Below are 17,906 nucleotides of genomic sequence, written 5' to 3'. Positions count from 1 at the left end.
CTGACAAATGGGTTTAAGGTGCTATCTGTGGCTGAGCCAGATGCAGTTGCTTGTCCTGTTATAGAGGAAGCCACTCAACCTGCAAGATCTGGGCAGTCACTGAATGTGGGATTATTTAAAGTTGGGAGCTCTAATTTTAGGCATGTAATGGTGTCCCTTAGGGACATGACTACCAAGGAGGGGAAGAAATATTGTGTGCATACTGGGGAAGTCATCCAAATGTGGAACGAGTCCTTCTGGGTGCCATGAACAGCAGAAGGGGCAGGTGATAGCTCACGTCAGTACTAATGATGTGTGCAGCTTTGGATTGCAACAGATTCTGACTAGTTGAATTGATGAACACTGCCAGTCTTGCTTCTAAAATGAAGGCAGAGCTCAACATCTGTAGCGTCATCGGCTGGACCAATTGTGGACCTTTGGTACAGGGCTGATAAGAAGGTCAGAATCAGAGGCTCTGACAGTTTTGTGGCCAAGTGAGCTGCAGATCCCTTGACTTGCACCATAGGGTGGTGTGGTATTGGGTCCAGCTTAATAGACACAGGAGATGACTGCACGGATAATGGGGGCTGTGCGGAGTGGAGTGGATGGTATTTTAGGGTAGAGTGTCTCAACAAAGAACAAAAAGGGTTTCAGTCTTAGAGGGTGCAGGTCAAACAAAGGACAAAGGTTGACCTAGGAACCATAGGTATTATAGTAGTATATTGTCGTAGCTGTATTTGGGAAAGAACCAGAGTTCCAGACACTCATATAAAGCACAAGCACAAGTCATTATAGATACTGAAAGCTAGCTAAAGCTGGAGATGAGCCCAGCCAAAGTTTTTACAAAGAACTTAACGTTGTTGAGAAAGGATCGTTTAAATGCAGTTGGTGGTGCAATGTTTTTTGCAGTTAGAAGTAGTCTGTCTTGTAGTGAAGTTGAAGTAGGTAGTTCCTATGAATTACTCTGGGTAGAGGTTATACTTGAAAACTGGAATAAATTAATTATTGGATTGGTTCCTTTTACCAACCTCCCAACTTGGATGATGCAGTTGCTGAACAGTTCAAAGAAGAATTGAGTTTCAATTCAGATGGGTACCCCATTTGTACAATTATACATGGTGATTACTTCAACCTACCCTTGATATGTTAGCAAAAATACGTGTTTAAAGTCAGTGGTAGGTGTAAAGCATCATCCAGATTCTTAATAAGTGGTTTCTCCGAAAACTGTGTTGAATCAGTACTTCAGGAGCCTACTCAAAGTGTAAATGGTCACAAAAACATACTCGACCTCTTAGCAACAAATAATCCCACACAAATAAGGAGCATCATGACAGATACAGGGATTAGTGAGCACAAGGCTGTTGTAGTGAGACTGAATATTGTAACATCCAAACCTACCAAAAATAAATGCAAAATATATCTATTTAAAAAAGCAGACAAAAAATTTGCTTGATGCCTTCCTAAGATACATCCTCCATTCCGTCTGAACCAACTACGAAAGTGTAGACCAGATATGGCTTAAATCCAAAGAAATATTATAAACAGCAATTAAAAGGTTTATACCAAATAAATTATTAAGAGATGGAACTGATGCCTCCCCCTCATGGTACACAAAACAGGTCAGACTACTGTTGCAGAAGCAATGGAAAAAGCATGTTAAATTTAAAAGAATGAAAAATTCCCAATGATTCCCAGAGTTTTACAGGAGATCAAAACTTAGTGTGAACTTTCTTTGCGAGATGCTTTTAACAGGCTCCACAATGAAACTTTGTCTTGAAATCTGGCATAAATCCAAAGAGATTGGGTCATATGGAAAATACACCAGCAGCAAGACAATCAATACCTTCACTGTGCAATAGCGATGGTAATGTTACTGATGACAGTGCCACTAAAACTGAGTCACTAAGTACTGTTTTCAGAAATTCCTTGACCAAATAGAGACAGTATATTTTCCAGAATTCAGATCAAGAACTGCTGCCAACATGAGTAACTTAAAAATAGATATCATTGATGTAGCAAAGCAACTGAAACCACTTAATAAAAGCAAGTCCTCTGGTCCAGATTGTATATACCAGTTAGATTCCTTTCAGAGTATGCTGATGTAATGACTCTGTACTTAACAGTCATATACAACCACTTGCTTGTCAAAAGATGTGTACCTAAAGACTGGAAAGTTGCACTGGTCACACCAATACTCAAAAAAGGCAGTAGGAGTAATCAAATGAATTATAGACCCATATCAGTGACGTCAATTTGCAAAAGGAGTTTGGAACATATACTACATTCTAATATTATGAATTAACTCAAGGAAAACAATCTGTTGACACAGTCAGCACATATTCAGAAAGTATTGTTCTTGTGAAACACAACTAGCTCTTTATTCTCACAAAGTAATAAATGCTACTGACATAGGCTCTTTAATTGATTCCCTAGTTCTAGATTTCCAAAAGGCTTTTGATACTGTTTGTTGCAAGTGGTTTCTAATAAAATTATGTGCGTATCGAGTACTGTCTCAGTTGTGTGACTGGATTCGTGAGTTCCTGTCAGAAGGGTCTATTGTACAATCCAATATTTGAAAACAGGATACAAAAATGTGGTAAGCTGTATCTCCAGGAGGTGACCTTTCAATTATTCTTCCATTTTTGTATTCATTACTTGTATGACAAATGTAAAGCATTTATGTTTATGCTAACATTTAAAAAATCAGTAGAAATTTAAAACATTTCACTGCCACCGTACTTTCACTTCTGATAAAACAAAATTATCAGTAGATTCATTTCACACATCATTGGCTACTGTTACTTCTTATGTATTGCGGCATTCTCGTTTTCAACACTGACATTTTCATACCGATATCAAAGGTACAATAGTTCTGTAAGTGTGGGAAAAAAATTCCAGCAACTGGAAAGTTAGGCAACGAATTGCAGTGAGATGCAAGATACTGTTCCAGAAGCGACCTCTCAAATATCATGGTACTTCTGAACTTCTGTTTAAACAGTTTGTGCATACCACATTCTTTCCTGGTCCATCAACAGATCATTCTATTTACAGATCAAAATTTGTGTGATATGAGGTTGTATACTCTTGTCACTATCAGCAGTGTGTGATGTAGTAGTTCCTTTATAATCAAAAGTACAGATTCTGAAATATGTGTGGATCAGAAGTTGCCATGAAAGTTGTAGCTAGAGTAATTGTTCTGCTGATTGGATGCCTTTGATTACTTAATGGCAAAATAACAGTTTTGAGACGAGAGTGCTTTGCAGTTATAAAAGACACTCCAAATGACATTAAAGTTCTGTCCCACTTTGTGCTGATTGCGGTTTTCCTCTAATCTGCCATGGTCTGGACATACATTTGCCCTTCCCAATGCTGTTGCTGTGCCAACTAGCTTCCCTGTGACTCAATCACTGTGTTCCAAATGCTCACAACTCACCATCAGGACCACTGTGCTTAAGAGTCAGGCCGACATGGACTGTTGCAGGCTGGTGTGGAGTGTAATTTATTTGTTTCACTGTTTTCTTAACTAACTGGCATAAGTCTTTTTATAAATAAGTTTATATTGCACTTAACATAAATGGTGTTGCTTGCCAATAACTTTTATTTCAATATAAAAGCTATTGGCAATCAATCTGTGACACAACAGATGAACTCCAGTTGTACTAGGCTTACCCAGGCATATTGCGCTCTGCAGGGACAGACTGCATAGTTCTGTAGCTTTTTGTAAGACCCAAATGGGTGAAACATCTTACAAAAAATGAACTTAAAGTACTTCAGATGTGTTAGTGTGTAGTACCAAAACTCCACCCTTAGACAGAGCTCAGCAATACTGGCAGACCTTTGCAATATATGATCCTGCAACCCAGTGGAACAATAATGAGTTCAGGAATACACACAGAAAAACTGAAGTGTTTAGCACAGACTTGTGTTTGTGCCTACATAGAAGCCATTTTCAAAATACTAATGATCTTGTACTAAGAAGGTACAGTTTCCACTGAAAGGTGACCACATTTGGAACACAGCTAGAGAGGAGGAGGCATGTACTCTCTCCCCTCATCCATCACAGATGAACAAGTACTTGTTGCAGCAGTGCACATTCCATCAAAATGTTCAGTCACTCCCAAATAAACTAAATGAAATAGAAATAATATTAAATGATCTAAATGATGTTTCTGTACTATGCTTTACAGAACACTGGCTCAAACAAGATATGTTAGAGCAAACATACCTTCCTCAGTTCAAACTTGCAAGCATGTTTTGTAGGAAAATATAGAGTCATGGGGGTACTTGTATATATGTTGAAGAAAATATTGAATTCAATAATGTAGGCTAACTAAATACCATAAACTGTCCTGTGAAAAAGATAGAGAACTCCCTATTGCTGAACTACCAAGGCAAAATACAGTTATTATTTGTGTATACAGGTCACCAGATGGAGACAAAAAAGTGTTTTACAATCACATGGAGGAACTCTTGGAAGAAATTCACTCCCCCAAGAAAAATATAATTATATGTGGTGACTTTAATATTGATTTCTCTAAATCCAATAAATTCAGAGATGACATTATAAATTTACTATAGTCGTTCAACATCAGTCCAACAGTAACTGAACCAACTCGAGAAACACCTAACTCTGCATCTATTATTGATCAGATCTTGATAAATACGTGCAAATATGCCTGTAACACAAAAATTTTAAACATGGGTTTTAGCGATCACTATGCTCAAATTCTTGCAATAAATGTTTCAGGACATCAAATTCCCAGTAGAATAAAACACACTGTAAGGAATTTCAGTATAAAAAATGTGGCATATTTTTGTTCTCTCCTAGAGAGTGAAAGTTGGAAATATGTATATGACTGTAAAGAGACCAATGAGAAATATGATAAGTTTATGGCTACATTCAAACATTTTTTTGAAATGGCTTTTCCCAAGAAAACAATTATGTGGAACTCTATTCAAAAAACAAACAAGTGGATTACAAAAGGGATAAGGATATCATGTCAAAATAAAAGGAGATTGTATGAGTACTCCAATCATAATACCAGTCCTGACTTTATTGCATATTTCAAAAGATGCAAAAGAATACTAACACTAGTTATTTCAAAAGCAAAATAACTAGGAAATGACAAAATATTGTGTGGTTCCAAGAATAAAACTAAAGTAACCTGACAAATTATAAGGAAAGAAATGGGTACCAGGCCAGTTAATCACAGTAATATAGAGCTGATTATGAATAAAAATAAACTAACTGACTCCAGACATGTTGCTAGTGCTTTCAACAATTATTTCTCAAATATAGCACAGCAATTAATAAATACACACCATGACTAACAGCCAACCAGTCACTCAAATCAAAAAATTCATTCAAACACGTTATTCCTGTATCCAGCAACACCCGAGGAACTGTCAAGACTCCTAAAAGAATTACCTAATAAATATTCAGTGGGTGTTGATGAGATACCAGGTGCTATTATCAAAGTTAGTGCAACATTTATTGTGGAACCACTAACAGACGTAGTAAATTCATCTTTTGAAAGTGGTGTATTTCCAAATAATCTAAAAACTGCAAAAGTAACACCTCTGCATAAGAAAGGTGCAAAAAGTGATCTTGCTAATTATAGACCAGTTTCAGTTTTTTCAGGCTTCAGCAAAATTATGGAAAAAATCTTCCTTAGAAGATTAACAGTTTTCCAAAGTTAAAGAGAGGCTGATAAGTGACTCCCAACATGTGTTCAGAACTGGAAAGTCAACTCAGGCAGCAATTTTTGCCTTCTTAAATGAAGTATTAAAATCAGTGGATGATAAACAACATGTATCTGGCATATTTCTGGATCTAAGTAAAGCCTTTGATGTAATTGATCATGGCATTCTCTTGTGTAAATTAAGTAATTATGGAATTTGAGGTCAGTCTGAAAAGTGGAGCCAGTCATACCTCGATAATAGTCAGCAGATTACAGAAATAAAACACAAAGATAGTGAAACACAAAAAATTTCTAATTTTTACAATGATGAGCAAAAATCAAGTATGGAGTCCCACAAGGGTCAGTTCTAAGACCTGTTCTATTTCTGCTGTATGTAAATGACTTGGCTAGTAAAATACATGATGGAACCACTGTACTGTTTGCAGATGACACTAATATTCTAATAAAATCACAGAATGAGGAAAATCTGCACGAGGCTGCAGTATCAGTTATGCGTACCTTAACACACTGGTTCAAGACCAATAGGCTCATCATAAATTCTGAAAAAAAACTGTGCCAGTTAACTTCCATACCACACAAAACCTCCATCCTGCAAACCCTGTTTTCACAATCGAAGGAAAAAATGTGTTGAAGGTCAGTCATACAAAATTTCTAGGTGTACACGTTCAGGCATATCTGAAGTGGGAGGCACACCTAAACAATTTAAATAAGAGACTGAATTCACTAGCATATGCTGTTAGGATCCTCACTCAAAATACAAGCTGCTCATCAGTGCTGACAATGTATCACTGCAGTATACAGTCGCTACTTATGTATGGAATAATTTTTTGGGGAAATTCCACAAATACTACAAGAACATTTAAAATACAGAAAAAGATTATCAGGGTGATGAAAAAAAAGCTAACTGTAAGGATTCCTGTAGACCCCTTTTTAAAACTGAAAATATTGCCACTGCCTTGCTTGTATATATACGAAATACTAATTTTCACAAAAGACAGCATCTTAAAAAAGGAAAATCTTATCAAACACAACTATGAGATACAGACACATGAAACTATACAGAAGGTGAACTTACACAGGAACACAGTAAATACAAATGTATGCAAAAGAGGAATGTATCATTCTGGAGCTATGTTATACAGGGTGTTACAAAAAGGTACGGCCAAACTTTCAGGAAACATTCATCACACACAAATAAAGAAAAGATGTTATGTGGACATGTGTCCGGAAACGCTTAGTTTACATGTTAGAGCTCATTTTAGTTTCGTCAGTATGTACTGTACTTCTTCGATTCACCACCAGTTGGGCCAATTGAAGGAAGGTAATGTTGACTTCGGTGCTTGTGTTGACATGCGACTCATTGCTCTACAGTACTAGCATCAAGCACATCAGTACGTAGCATCAACAGGTTAGTGTTCATCACGAATGTGGTTTTGCAGTCAGTGCAATGTTTACAAATGTGGAGTTGGCAGACGCCCATTTGATGTATGGATTAGCATGGGGCAATAGCCGTGGCGCAGTACGTTTGTATCGAGACAGATTTCCAGAATGAAGGTGTCCCGACAGGAAGACGATCGAAGCAATTGATCAGCGTCTTAGGGTGCACGGAACCTTCCAGCCTATGACTCGCGACTGGGGAAGACCTAGAACGACGAGGACACCTGCAATGGACGAGGCAATTCTTCGTGCAGTTGACGATAACCCTAATGTCAGCGTCAGAGAAGTTGCTGCTGTACAAGGTAACGTTGACCACGTCACTGTATGGAGAATGCTGCAGGAGAACCAGTTGTTTCCGTACCATGTACAGCGTGTGCAGGCACTATCAGCAAGTCATTGGCATCCACAGGTACACTTCTGCGAATGGTTCATCCAACAATGTGTCAATCCTCATTTTAGTGCAAATGTTCTCTTTACGGATGAGGCTTCATTCGAACATGATCAAATTGTAAATTTTCACAATCAACATGTGTGGGCTGACGAGAATCCGCACGCAATTGTGCAATCGCGTCATCAACATAGATTTTCTGTGAACGTTTAGGCAGGCGTTGTTGGTGATGTCTTGATTGGGCCCCATGTTCTTCCACCTACGCTCAATGGAGCACGTTATCATGATTTCATACGGGATACTCTACCTGTGCTGCTAGAACATGTACCTTTACAAGTACGACACAACATGTGGTTCATGCACAATGGAGCTCCTGCACATTTCAGTTGAAGTGTTTGTACACTTCTCAACAACAGATTCGGTGACCGATGGATTAGTAGAGGTGGACCAATTCCATGGCCTCCACGCTCTCCTGACCTCAACCCTCTTGACTTTCATTTATGGGGGCATTTGAAAGCTTTTGTCTACGCAACCCCGGTACCAAATGTGGAGACTCTTCGTGCTCTTATTGTGGATGGCTATGATACAATACGCCATTCTCCAGGGCTGCATCAGCGCATCAGGGATTCCATGTGTCGGAGGGTGGATGCATGTGTCCTCGCTAACGGAGGACATTTTGAACATTTCGTGTAACAAAGTGTTTGAAGTCATGCTGGTACATTCTGTTGCTGTGTGTTTCCATTCCATGATTAATGTGATTTGAAGAGAAGTAATAAAATGAGCTCTAACATGGAAAGTAAGTGTTTCTGGACACTTGTCCACATAACATATTTTCTTTCTTTGTGTGTGAGGAATGTTTCCTGAAAGTTTGGCCGTACCTTTTTGTAACACCCTGTATAACCATATGCCTTCTTACCTAAAATGCATACCAACATTAAATGCATTTAAAATAAAGTTAAAACAGTTCTTGCTTGACCACTGCTTCTAGTCTTTGTCTGAGCTTATGGAACTTCATAATAAGTAAACCTCATTTACCAAATTTCACTAATTGTCAATACATAATATAGTTCACATTGTGCTTATCATGTCATCTCACTTAATAACTGCTATTGTCACATGTAGAAGCAATGTAGTACACCAACCTACATTGTTATGCATTTTTGTTATGTCAACAATGTAGTCAAAATGACTACTGTATTGTAAACTAACTAAGTTTACCACTGTCCTATATCACATGTACAAACAATGTACGAAACTGATTCTTGGACCAATAAATAAATAAATGACATTTAATGCCGCATTGGTTAATATTTATTCGCCACCTCAGGAAGCTCTTGACAGAGATCCTTTCAAAGATCATACATCATAACTCCCCATACTGTTACTACTTCTAAGGGATTTTAATGCATATACTAGCCACAGGGACTGAGTTGTTATAAAGAGCTTCATGTTGTAGGAACTACACCTTCTTATTACAAATGGTAACATACCATCAACACTGTGATGGGTCATTCTGTGCCCTTAAAACCCCACTCTATTGTACTCCCCTCATTCACTTCTCAGTGTAAAAGAATTGGTGACTTTTAAATGATTACTTTCCAAATTAAAGTCACACATTAGCTAAAGCAGTTCATGAAACCAGGCAGTGACTACTTCCCATTTGGACCCACCCAAGAGAATATGCAGGTCTCAATAGGAAACTGTTGACCTCATCACAGCAGATTTGACAATCATGATGCACCCATCCCATCCTAAAGTCCTGAAGTCACCATGACAGCTGTACTATGTCTGATGTTGCTCTGCAATTTGGGTGAAGAATACAGCACTTTAATGGTTCAGATGCCTATCAAGTGCAGAAAACCACCGTGCTTCCAAGTAATAATGTTTAAGGCATAAAGAACATTTCGAGAGAGCAAGAATAATTCATTGCACGGTTTTTTGTACTCAATAAATCATTCCAGTGCCACCTCAGACATATGAGAAACCATAAGGAGAATTTCTGGCAAGAATGACAAGTGATCAGTAAGTTCTGTTTTGAAGTGGGGGTGTCTACAAACAGTGTGTGGTAACTATGGCAAACTATATCCATTTAGTCCTTGCCACTGCAAACAACAGTCTTATCTGTCTAGCGCCACTGCACACCAGTGCAGAGGGTTAGTTGGGACTTCACATCCAACAGTATCAAACAGTACGACTACATTTTCTCCATGTGACAACTAAGTGGGCAAGTTTGTGTAGAAAATGGTATTATCTATTATAGCATGATAAAATACCTAACATAGAGCTGGAAGGTAGCCTATTTAAGGCTTCCCAGACTTCTGGGTGATGGAAGTTGTGGTACTCCTCCTGAAGCAAGTGAGTACCAGTGTATTATCTAATAACTGTTGTAGTACTGCGTTCACTAACGTGTAAGAATGAGTGTAGAACACATAGTCAGTTGGAATATAGGAAACTGGCTACTTCAAATTTGGGCTCAGGACATAAATTTCAACCCTTGAAAACCTTACACATGTAGAGATGACAATGCAACATGCTCGTTTTGAAGACAAAACCTTGTAGGTGTCTGTGCAAGATGATTTTTGTGTATCAGGTTGGAAACACTCAATATAAAATATTCAAACAAGCAAATGGTGCTTCTCAAAGGTCTGTTTTAAGTGTTGATGTCTGTGATTTTCGTTAATGTTTGGCTGTCAATGATAGGATGCCTCTACAGTGTTCATTTTTTGTTGACAGAATTGCTCAATTCTATACCACCTCCAATTTGCCAACCAATGGTGATGGTTGCTTCTCAAGATTTGTTGAATGGAAAACTGGATAGCTAACACATTCTAGAAATTATCTTTAGGTATAATTGCAAATGATAAATTTTAACCATTGTTATTAAATTCATAATGTAACTGTTCTCTAAATGAGCTATGCTTCTATGTGTGTCTTAGGTGACTGTTTTCTGCAGCTTTGGTGGGTGTGTAATTGCACAAAAGGCTCTGATATCAGTGTTCAAAGGTGTATTAGACCCCTGTTGTCATATTTCTGCAACTATAAAGAAAATCTGTAACTTCAACTAATTTCAATGATCTTCCTGGAACCTTAGATAAGACTTCTGAAACAAACTGAGAGAATTATGATCAACCCTACATCACAAAGCCTATTCCAATAACACCTAACACAAATCCTCATAAATTTTACTTCTTTTTATGATGTTCATAGAAACACACTACAGGAAATTGAAAATGCAATAAAATGCTATAACTCAAAACAAAATCGCATCTTTAAGTAATTTCTTGTTCTTTTACAGTTCACATTTCTTCATTTACACCAGTTTGTGCACAGATCTGTTCAGTGTTCTTTGCAGTAAGTGTTAAGACATTCTCTGCAATGTATGAGTCTCATTCCTTTTTAGAAGGGCAGATGTGACAAAGAGTTCTCTTGCCAGTGGTAGGTTGTTCTCGCCTTTGTGATGGTGACGCTTTAGTTTAGGACATATTGTGTGGCTACTCAAAAGTGTGTTTGTAGGCTGGGATTTTCTAGCCTCTTCGTCATCCAGAATTTAGCGAATTCTTCACCCAAGTGTATAAAAAGTCTTTTCTTGGCAATCTGTTGGTTTTCTGCTGCTGGTTATTGTAGGTATCGATACCCCAAGCATCACACATCACACACCCAATATTTATCATGCCATAAAATACACTTAGTGGCTGTCTTCTGATTTTCCAGCTACATGAATAGGTGCTGCACATCTGGTCCAGCATTGTACTCCAAATTTGGTAGCATTGTAATCCTCTATTATGTGTGGTTTCTTACTGATGCCATTGACAGTGGGCTGGTCATAAGCAGTTTACAGCGGAACAACCATTTTATTTGATTGTGCTGTATATGAAATCAGAGGTTCTTTTCTTTGTCAAAGCGAAACATAGATGTACCTATGTTTCTGTTTTTCATGGACAGTAGCTCAGGGTATTTCAGGTTTGTTGGAGTGAATAGTGCCCACCAGTGTGAGTTTATCTTTTGAAAGATCACCTGCCAGTTTCAGTGAGGTAAACCAATTGTCTACCATAATGTTTCTGTTTGACACTCGAAGAGTCTTGGTCATTTACTTTACATAAAATTCCCCAAGAGGCATTCCAATTGTCTCTCTGCATTTTCCTAGGTAAGGAGATGTGTCGACCATGTACTTTGTTTTTGTGTCACAGGTCATTACTATTTTCATCCCATATCTATTTTGTTTGTTTAGGATGTAAAAGTGGAAAGGACATTTTGCATGAAAAAACAACAGTTGCTCGTCTACAGTAACAAATGGCTCTGGTTTATAACAGGTCTTTCTGTTTTGAGTAAACTGTTCTCAAATTTATTAGTGTGAAATAATAGTTTTCTCTTGTAGCTTGACGAATTTGTTCTCAAATTTCAGACATGAGACTAAGAATTCAAACCTTTCAGAACTCATTGTGGCTTTGTATAGAGAACCAACTTAATCTGTATTGAACATTTCTCTTACAGACAGATGACTGTTTTTTTAAGCTGCTGCTATTACAAAGATTCTAAGAAGGGCCTTTATCTCTGCTAGGCAGGTTTGGTTTTGTGTGTGTCAATGTTTTATTTCTTGATTTCCTCCTATCGGTTTCTTTTCATTAGTACGTGCCACTATAGCGTTTATCATCTGATGCATGAAAAAGAAAGAAAATGTCTCCAGAGGTGTCTTCACTGCCTTAGCCCGTTGAATGGGCGCCTGAATGAGGAGGATAACATTTCTGTTTGGTGTGTGACAACTTGAACAACTGGCAGATATTACAGACCAGCAGTAATTGTTATTACCCCTCCTCCCTCCCCCCCCCCCCCCCCCAACACGGTATTTGTGTTCCTTGATGGTGAGGAAATTGTATGATCTTCTTTACTTTCAGATGTGGATTCATTAGAATTTTCAGATTCAAGCCATTTTCATTTCTGTCCACATTGCCCAAGCACAAGACTGTCTTCAGGACTGCTTCGACTCATGTCAGTATTTGGCCCTGGAATATCTTCGCTATCTGAATGGGGCATTACCATTTCATCAGACTCTAATTTCATTGTTCAAACTAGAATCACTGTCGAATCCACTTTCATCTATTTTTTTCCCAAGAATTTTCATTATTTTCTGTGAAATTTTGGTCATCTCCATGCAGAATACTCATCCAAAATAAAATAAAAATTCAAATGCTTGACAGCACACATTATGCTCATTATACTGTTTTTTATATGTAGTGAACCAATGTTATTGCTAGAAATAGTTCTGGTTCTTGAAGTTACCGCATGTAATTCTGGATATGTAGATACAAATTCTCATAAAATTTATGACATAGCACTTAGTACTGTGGAATCAAACCAGTGAGTTTCAACAGTGAATACTTGATAATCAACCATTTCAAAAGCTAGGAAGCTACAATGAAGTATAGCAGTGTGATGTGAAAAACATAACTGATTAAGCAATCGTGCATCATCAAAATGATAAGCTGGTGATCTAGGGTTAAAGGATATTGGTTAATCACAAACTAATCTTTATAGATTTAACTATCTACAAATTAATAATGTCAACATATCAGGTTCCTGCCCAGATAGCTGTGCAAGTTAAAGCACCCCTGCCAATACACAGGGACACACGCCGCCTCGCAATACCCTGCCGGCCACACTGGTTGTGGTTTTTATGCAGATTCCCACATCCAAATTGGTGAATATTGGCCTGGTACACATGTTTAGCATCAGATACATCCTACACAAACATTTAGAAAACTTTCTCACACTTGGACATAGAATTTACTCAAGACGCCAACAGGTGGGGTACACTGATTCTATCCTGTGGGATGGGTAAGAGATTGATGACCTTAGATGTTTAGTCTCTGTAAACCCATAATCACCAGCAGCAGATAAACCTTTTGAATGGAAATTCTGCTGTGTTAGGAAATACCAGATTTTGAAACTGCAGAGTGAAAATTTCATTCTGGAAACATCCCCCAGGCTGTGGCTAAGCCATGTCTCCGCAGTATCCTTTCTTTCAGGAGTGCTAGTTCTCCAAGGTTCGCAGGAGAGCTTCTGTAAAGTTTGGAAGGTAGGAGATGAGGTACTGGCAGAAGTAAAGCTGTGAGTACCAGGCGTGAGTCGTGCTTCGGTAGCTCAGATGGTAGAGCACTTGCCCGCGAAAGGCAAAGGTCCCGAGTTCGAGTCTCGGTCGGGCACACAGTTTTAATTTGTCATTGAAATTGTGACTTTGTATGCTCTTAGTGCAATGCTCAGGAGTGACTGGTTTTAATTACTATTTTGGCAGCCTCTTTTTTTTTAAATTGTGAAGTAAGAAAGGAAATTCCAAAATGTAACAGCAGTTAAATAAAAGTAAAAGAATTTATCAGTCGATGGATGACAAACACACATTAAAAAAAATTACTTCAGTACTAACTAGTTGAATTGAGGTTCCTTCATACAGCAAAGAGAGAGGAAATTATTGGAGGATTATATTTGAAGTCATACACAGTCTCTGAGTAATGAAGACACAGTAGGGTAACTTTACTGGGATCTCAGCTTAAAGGTTTTGATCCCAAAAAAGTGTGTCCATACAGTATGTAAGGCTAGTGCTGTAGATCCCTGTTGTTCTCTTTTTACTACAATTGTGACACTGTATATTTGTGTTTCTGTTCTCAATGTCAGGAACAACATTACACAAGTCATTGCCAGAAAAGAAATTCAGCAACATGGTGCCAGAACCAAGGAAAAGTATCAGCAAATACAAACTGGAATTCAGATGAATTGAGTGTCCTCAGAACAATTAAATGCATGCTATGCCAGGCTGTACGTACACCATAGAAGTTAAAAAACATCTTTAACAGAAAAGGAGGACTGAAATTAGGCAAGTTGAGGGCCAAAGTGCTAAATAAAATGAACAGCACCAACTCTTCAGCAGTACGAGCTCCATAACACATGCTGGCATGACTCTGCATGCTTAGGTAGTGATCAAATAATGTCATAACCTGACCATTGCGTTGTTACATATAAACAGTTTGCCTCACTGAGCTTGTTTGAGTGTACAAATCAACCAACAAAGACTTTATAACCTCTGAAGATGTGTCTAGCATTAGGAGATGAAATGTTACAGAAACATGGCTTAGACTATAGCTAATGTCCGTATAACTAAAATCACCAATTATATCCTTGGAATGTCTAATGTGTTACCTCTCTGTGACTGATCAATGCTATTGAAAAATACAAAAATAAAACAATGAAACTATCTGCCAGACAACTGATTTTACTGTAGAAAAGATTTCTATGACATGCACAGAATTGACTTTAGTTTTAAGTTTTCTGATATGCTCATTGAAATGCTTGTACTGTACCATTGACAAAGCCCGTTTAATGTGAATGGTCACTAGTGCATTAAAGTTATTGATTCTTACACCTCTCAATGTATGCGAACTGTCATCTTTTCTACATGTTACAACACTAGTGTCACAAACCTGATTTGTAGTTTATTGAGTCCATCTGTCTACTTGTTTCTGTCTAATCAAAGCATCACTAGGCTATGCCTGTCTGACTTCCATCTGTGAAATAATTATTTGAAACTCTCTGAATATTGATTGCGTCACTGTGAGAATTGATCTTAACTAATCAAATTGACCCACTCAATGAAAATGCCCTACCTAGAAGATTCAGGAACTTACACATTCAGAATTTTAGGGATGATCCAACATATGAACCAAGTAATTACATATTTGGGCTAAACAGACATGGAGTCAATATGATGTTGGAAATTCTGTACTGGAATACAAACAGTGGAATGAATATAGAGAACTCCAGTGCAAATGTCTCATCCAGCAGGGGAGTGAGTGCTGTTTTGAAATTTTGAGAGAGATTAAAATTGTGTGCTGGACCGCTACTTGAATCTGGAACCTCCCCTCTGTAGATAATGCTCTTACTGACTCAGCTGTCCAGGTCTGGATATCCAGGCAAAGTTCTGGGCTCAAATCTTGATCTGTCACACAGTTTCAATCTGTTAGAAAGTTTCATATTCTCCATATAGCAGAGCACCTTCTCTAGTGTGTGCTCTGTTTTTGTTGCTGTTTCTTAGCACATTGTTACTTACTTCTTTTCTTGCCGTTGCTTCAAATATTTGTCTTGGTTCTACTTCTAGTTTGCTTGTGTTTCTTGTATTTCTGACATGTCGACTGCGTACATGAATACACGCAACCAGTCACTTCTCCCATATGCTTTTTGTAAATGAAACAGAAAATGGATAAATGAATCAGGTAAATTGCATGCTCTTCTAAACACTCCATGTTGTGTTTTATTGGAGTGAAGGAGAGGCTTTCTAACTTGTGATGTTTCACTGTGTAGCTTTCTATTTCTTACATTTCGCTGTCTCTCCCATGACCCATGGCCCCAGATTATTTTCTCCATAATACTCGACTGTCTTGTATCCTGCCGTCCATTTCTTTCCTTTGGTGTATGAAGAAACCTCGAGTTATGAAATCTAGTATTTTTATCCTTTGGTCGGGTCTGAATCTGCTGGAGCCTGCTATATGTCAGTTTATGTTTTGATTGGAGTAGGTATTGTGAAGATTAAAATTAAGCTTAAAATTTTGATTTTATGTTAATTTACATTTATTGGTTTTCTAAAATTATACAATCATATTGGTATTTCTGAATGAACTATTACTACAACTGCTGCTGCTGCTGCTGCTGCTGCTACTACTACTACTACTACTACTACTAAGTCCTATAGTGCTCAGAGCCAACTACTACTACTACTACTACTACTACTACTACAACTACAACTACATAAAGATAATTTAATTTACTGACGTCATAAAAATATTTCAATTAAATGAATACATAAAAATAATTGAATTTATTAAAGACAGAAATTGTCATACACATTGTTCATTTATTGTGTAAGGTCTATCTTTGACACATAAAATCTTTATTACATTGTTTTCATTTGTCTCTTTTTATTATCTTACAGTATTTCTTGTTTCAGGTTTCTCACTGCTGGCACAACAAGAATCTTTGTTTCATTTTCTATCAAATTAATGCACCCGAAACTAGTATTGGAAATTCTGCATTACTATTGAGTGGCCTATCATCAATGTGTTTCTAATAAAGAAAGAAAGAGAGAGAGAGAGAGAGAGAGAGAGAACTTTGGAGATACAGAGATATTTCACCCCGTTAAGTACCTAACAGGAGGCTGCATTATATCACCATGTGTTTGAATCAACAATGTGTCTGATGAAAAAGAAGAACAGATGTTGAAAGGGTACTCAAAGTTTCACAGTCTTCTAGATTTACTTCTACATGAATAAATATAAGATACAGAAATAAGTATACATTGTCAGTCCTCCGCTTAGCTCACAGTGACAGTATGAAAGTATTTTTTTTTCCCACTGAATATTTGTAAAACAAACTTTTCTCCATTAGTTACTGCTTGTATCTAAAAAGAAAAAATCAAAACAATATTGGTTTTCATGTTCCTTATGCACTTTCCCACATCTCCTTCTACTCATGTTTGAGCAGCTTAAGAACTTATTGTCCTCCCATTCCCAGTTCATATTTTTGTTGTTAATTTTAAAGATCAAAAAAATTCAATCCCATATGTAGTGTTGACTTCCGAATCTAGACTGAAATATGTCAACTTGTAGGAAACATTTGCTTTATTGTTCAGCTTTTTAAATATGTATTTTTGACAAAAATGTGGTACTGTTTGAGTGTTTACCTCAACCAAAGAATTGCACAAATGTGCTGCTCAGATTGATGGTGTGATTACCAGATCAGTTTACTAATTTCCCTAACATTCATAGTTAGAAAAAATATTCCATGATTTCAACAAACAAGATCCCTGCAACTGTTAGAATTCTTTGTTGGAGAACATTATCAGTTTTGCAAATTAAATTTGTATCTTCAGGTGCTTCAAGTCGAGAGATTAAAGTTTCTATTTAAACCAGATAGAGCCATCCCCGACATTTATGTCCAAGTATTTAAAACTTCTGACTCACAAATACGTGTGCATTTATGAAAAAATGTATTGGGAACTAAGGCCATCCCCGACCCCCACTGTAGACAGCCTGGGGAGGAAGCGTTGCTGTTGGCAGTGCCAAATAACTGCTATCTGTCTGTCTTCCAATAAAGAATTCTAACAATTGCAGTGGTCTTATTTATTCAAATCATGGAATATTTTGGCTGTGGTTGCCCTATGTATAAAATAGTGTATTAGAAACAATTGTATAGTACAGTATCAGTAAACTTGAATACACTTTGAAAGGTTAAGTGTAATAGGGACCACAGTGATCTTTTCTGTGTGATTTTACTTATACAAGTTTGTGAACTTTATGAATTTTGTTAAGATAAAATATATCTGTTAAGTAACAGTGGTACTAAATATTTTGCACAAGATG

General features: G+C 37.4%; 1 protein-coding gene across 1 annotated transcript in view; it reads left to right on the top strand.

Annotated features, from left to right (window-relative positions):
• Window positions 1-16,628, top strand: part of LOC124556618 — a 66,451-nt gene extending 49,823 nt beyond the window's left edge. Inside the window, exon 2 of the mRNA XM_047130585.1 lies at window positions 16,496-16,628. The gene's annotated coding sequence lies outside the window, so the exon portion shown is untranslated. The remainder of the gene's footprint in view (window positions 1-16,495) is intronic.
• Window positions 16,629-17,906: the final 1,278 nt, after the last annotated feature.

This window comes from Schistocerca americana, chromosome X (assembly GCF_021461395.2).
Source record: "Schistocerca americana isolate TAMUIC-IGC-003095 chromosome X, iqSchAmer2.1, whole genome shotgun sequence".
NCBI classification, from domain to species: Eukaryota; Metazoa; Arthropoda; class Insecta; order Orthoptera; family Acrididae; genus Schistocerca; species Schistocerca americana.
This window is presented reverse-complemented; position numbering and strand designations above follow the sequence as displayed.